The following is a 4,830-nucleotide window of genomic DNA, read 5'->3' as shown; positions in this document are numbered from 1 at the left end:
TTCGGTTCCCTTGGTCTCGTGGATGGTGACGCTGACCGAATTTGAGCACTGATTCTAGAGTGACTAAGTGAAAATATATTTCTCGAACTCCGACTTTACTCTGACTTTGACTCTGACTTTGACTCTGGCTTTTACTCTAATTCTGACTTTTACTCTGACTTTAACTCTGGCTTTTACTCTAATTCTGACTTTTACTCTGACGCTGCGTCTCGCGATGTCGTGATTTAAATAGTCGTTTTTTAGGTGGTGGTTCCATAGTAGGATGTGTCAAATTGGGAAATTGAGGAATCAGTTTCACAGGATTTTGGTATGATAACAGGCCTTGACTGGTCATTGGGAAATTTCCCTCAAGTTAGCTCCGCCTGCTGTGTCAGTTTGATTCGCTCTTATTCTTATTGGTGATAAGGTATCACCTCCCTAAAGGTTTCAGACTCACGATCGCCTATTAGAGAGTTTCGTTTCTGGGGAGGGATGGGTTATAAGTTACCTATTTCCCTTTTTATCAATATCTGCTTAAGGGAAAAGGTAATCTACTTTTTATCAACATTCCTGGATTTAGTTAATCTTGTTCCTTGGGAAGCAAGAAACGTGAATTATTATTTTGTTGATTTTCCCATCATCGGAAAGTGTCATTATTAGATTTATGACCCTTTCTTAAGCCTATGCGCAAGACTATTATCGTTAGACGTGCGTGATATTGGCGTGGGATGATTCAACATCTTACCTTCCCTCGAGCATCGCGTTCGCGATATGACTCTTATCAAGGATGTTCGGTTCTGGATCCGGCTTAGCACCTTGGTGCTAACGGCGCGGTTTGAAAATGATTATTCGGTTTCTTTTTCCACGATATTCGAGAGGAGATTAAAGGCTTGGTTATCGCGGGTTACTAAATTCTGAATAAACATATTTTTCTGCTAGGAAAGTTTCTTCGGATTTATGTTATCAATTGAATTTGTTCGTATCTTATTTTATTGATCGAACGATCGTAAAACGAAGAAATCGTGGAGTCCGCTGGACGTAACATGCCAAAAGCGAATATTTGACATTTATCGATTATATTATTGGAATATCTACAAAATAAACATTATGCATTTTAGCAAATAAAATTGAAAATTATTTTCAAAACTTTTGCAGTTGGTGTTAATATGTGCACAAGTATAAGTAGCTTATAAAATATTGAAAAGAATACACTGTTAAAGTCATATATACATATATATGTGTATATATAATATTATATTATAAATTACATCCAATTTGAGTTTTCAATAATTTCTATAGATCTCCACTGATTTTTTTCAATATGCCATTAATTTAACTAAAACAGTGGAGTTAAGTGATTCGATTCAAGAAGATATATTAAATTGGTCTTAAATTTAATAATTAATATGATCGCTATTTGTTTTGAAACTGAGAAATGAATTGATTATAACATGCATTGAAGTTGAAAATAGCAAAACGTTATTTAACTTAAGAGATTACATTCTTTAATATCTAACAATGTAACACAATTGATGTTTTATAATAACTTAATTTTTGCATGGACATTTGATAGAATTTATGCGAGTGTCCGAACTTTCATTAATGATAGTGTATATCTAACGCTTGTTCAATATTTTATATCAGATTTTACAATTTATTTTGCAAATAAAACAAAGAGAGGTAAAATTTGGCATGGAACCTTTTTACCTTGGATATAATTTCGTTTGCCAGGTATATCATATATTGAATAAAAGTGTAAGCATATAAAACACATATAATAAAACAAATATATTTACATTCAATCCTATAAATTACATAAATAACTAACAATAAGTGGCAAAATAATATTGGAATCATTTCTTAATTAACTGCATTTGTGTATTTTTCATTGTTATTTTATATATTCTAAATCTTCTTTTATATTAATTGTTTTCAATTTAACGCAAATATTTACATTAAGTATGATGAAAGTTTTTTTTTTTCAGTTTTACAGTACAGTTTTGGTCATTATGGTAACTTTATTACAGATGTTTGAAACTACATTCTACGACGAAGAATTATAGTTAGCCTGGTGGGCAAACATGTCTGATATCCGTGTTTCTCGTGTTTATGTGGAATCACTGCGTCACGAAGACGTAGTCGAGGAAATGGGTTTCTCTTAATTTGACGAATTTATTTGATTCGCCTCGTGCGGGCGACCGAGATTATATAAAAAAAAATACTTGATGATTCATATGAGACCTGATAATGACCTTTATTGGATCCTGATGAAAATAAAAATCGAAGCGTAAGTCGAATGTAGTACGTGAAACGTAAACGAAGCTTCTAGGAGGCGAAAATTGAAACAACGGAACGTAGTAGAAGCATAAACGCCTCTTTTACGTTTCGTTGTTTCAATTTTCGCCTCCTAGAAGCTTCGTTTACGTTTCACGTACTACATTCGACTTACGCTTCGATTTTTATTTTCACCAGAGCACGATTGCATGTGCGAACGATAGTGCTTGAGCCGCTAGTGCGCCTATTCTATAACTCGTTACTCTCATAACGAGTTAAGCAATGGGTACACAGATGCGAAAATGAGATCGATACCTGAATAATATTTATCAAAATCAAGGCTATAGGAGATAATCCCCTTATTTTCATTTTTGCACAAAAAATTCTTTCGTAAAAATTAATAAAAAATGAAGATAAGAGGAACAACTTTTAATGTCCTTAATGTTGACAATTTAATTTTCTAGGTCATGATTCTGAACAACGTTCAAGAGGTTTTAGCCATCGCGCGTCGGTTAAACAACTTGGGTGATGGTATAATTTCCGGTGACGCGTAATGACAATTCTGCGTAAATCTCAAGCTTCATAACTCTTAATGAAAGTACTTAATGAAAAATAACTTTATTATAGTGTTTTGGAAAGCTCTTGACATCAGCTACCGATTTCATCACAACCTAATTTTCGCGGCGCCATTCAAGGTCAAAAGGGGGGGATGTCTGATCGGTAAATACATCTTTTTAAACCCTACAACTTTTGTCTGAAACATTTTTCTCAAAAATGCTTTGATTTACTCGATCGTTTTTGAACTTTTGATACACCCTATATAATTACGTGTAAACAATTTCTTTTACGTTTCTCCAAACTTGATTTTTTTCTAAAACAAACATTGCGAAAATTGTCCCTTTAATTATTTTTGATGTTTTCCCATTATCATTATTACTATTACACTAAAAAGTAATTAAAAAGAAAAAGAAGGATAGATGAACATATTTCATATATAATTATACATGTTTATGAAAATTTATATTTATGTATGTTTATACATATTTATAAACATTCATGTATGAAAAATTGTTTTACCTCGGAGAGAGAGAGAGAGAGAGAGAGAGAGAGAATTTCAAGCTTTGTTTAAAGTCAAAGCAACATTGGTGCGATCGGGCCTTGTATATTATGAAGGGTGCAAACTTGATTGAGGAATAAATTGACATTTTGTTCATGTCTATACTTTATAACAATTTGAAGCTCCACAGTTGCCATAATTGATTAATAATTTGTTATTCAAACAAAATAATCAGTTATTTTTTTCGTCTTGAAGATCGAAAGGTGTAACCGACAAGATTATCTGCATTTCGATTGTATGATAGTCGAAAAGGGCAATCGATTTGATGCGATATTTAGACTAAATAAAATTAAACTTTATTATTAATAACTTTTTAATGAACAATGATCGGTGGCTAAAACTTTTTGAAGATTTCTCAGGAGAGTGTCTTTGTCAACACATGTCAAGATCATCGGAAGTGCCTTCTTTAAAGTAAACACAACCGAAAATTTTTATAGTTTTCTATACATAATTTGGCAATTATATAACCAAGGCAAATATTGTTAGGTTATTTCTATTACATTTATTACAATGTTATTTTTTAAATTAGAAAATATGAAATAAAAAATAGTTATATTTTGAATTTTCTTTCAGCTTATCCATATCTTATTCACAATAATAAAACCATTTCAATAAAATTTTACATCTTTTTTTAACGTTTTTTCTTATCAACGTCGATGATTATATATGATTCTTTCCCTTGTTAGTAAATATTATTTGTGCACTAACAACCGCAGAGATTTTCATAACAATTTTTCTTTGTTGAATTTATGCTTGGAACTGCAAATAATATTTATTTTGTTTTGTTTAATTTATTTAATGTTTGCAATCACATATACATTTTTATGTATAGGTTTTTCTTGCGGCATGGATATTGATATCCCCTTCGTCCATGTGGTTTTCAATAAAGTTCGCGAACCACTCGAAATTTGATCAATATAGAAAGTTTCTATATTGATATAAATTGATATAAATTACTCGCTGAAAATACGGCATAACAAACTCAAAATCCGAGGTTGATACAAAAATTCAAAGTTTTACTAAAGAAAGATGGGAGGTTTTAATCTAAACAATTTTCATAACTCTTTTATTTCAATTATTTATTTCCATCCCTCGAAAGTTTTTTGAGAGCAGCCCGCCATGTTCTTTTTCCGAGTCATTAACAAATTGGTACTCTGGAATTACAATTATTTTTCATCGTACAGGCTAGTATAAATTTCAAATCAAATCTCAATAAACGACTTTTATATTTTGTGCACTAAGAATAAAACATACATATCGACTTATTTTCTAGAATCAAATTGTAATCTATTTTACTTATATGTATGTTTGTTTTGAATTTGCACCTTGAATAACATACGAGTTACTTTTCATGGTAATATATTATTAAATTTAGATAATATACACTTTATGTATGTTCACTTTGAACTGGCACGTTTATTAATAATATATCAGTTACTTTTCATGGTAATATATTATTT

Source organism: Mycetomoellerius zeteki, unplaced genomic scaffold (assembly GCF_001594055.1).
Source record: "Mycetomoellerius zeteki isolate Tzet28-1 unplaced genomic scaffold, Tzet1.0 scaffold144, whole genome shotgun sequence".
Taxonomy (NCBI): domain Eukaryota; kingdom Metazoa; phylum Arthropoda; class Insecta; order Hymenoptera; family Formicidae; genus Mycetomoellerius; species Mycetomoellerius zeteki.
The sequence above is the reverse complement of the archived record's forward strand: the minus strand, read 5'-3'. Positions refer to the sequence as shown.